Source organism: Lonchura striata, chromosome 5 (genome assembly GCF_050655825.1).
Source record: "Lonchura striata isolate lonStrDom1 chromosome 5, ASM5065582v1, whole genome shotgun sequence".
NCBI lineage: Eukaryota > Metazoa > Chordata > Aves > Passeriformes > Estrildidae > Lonchura > Lonchura striata.
Window position 1 is genome coordinate 27281641 of NC_140707.1, and position 275 is coordinate 27281915.

Here is a 275-nt window from a genome sequence, read left to right on the forward strand (position 1 = left end):
GTTCTCACCTCATTGTGCCATCATAGCCATGAGGAAATGCCTTTTCCCATCTGACTCCAAGTCCCCCAACCTGGCCTTGACCCCATGGGGAGAGAAATCACAACTGTTGGTCATTGCACCTATTTGTTCAGATTTTTCCAAGCTAATGGTGAGTCAAGGGTAAAATGTGGTCAGTCAAGGAGAATTACATAGCACTTTAAGGCTTTGTAAGGGCAACCAAGAAGGCATGGCAGAGCCAGCTCTCCCCCTTGTTCCCCTGAGAATACTGTACTCAC

At 47.6% G+C, this 275-nt stretch overlaps 1 protein-coding gene across 6 annotated transcripts in view; it reads right to left on the reverse strand.

Annotated features, from left to right (window-relative positions):
• LOC110468659 (uncharacterized) overlaps positions 1-275 on the reverse strand; it is a 199837-nt gene that overhangs the window by 113733 nt on the left and 85829 nt on the right. The gene's annotated exons all lie outside the window — the stretch shown is intronic.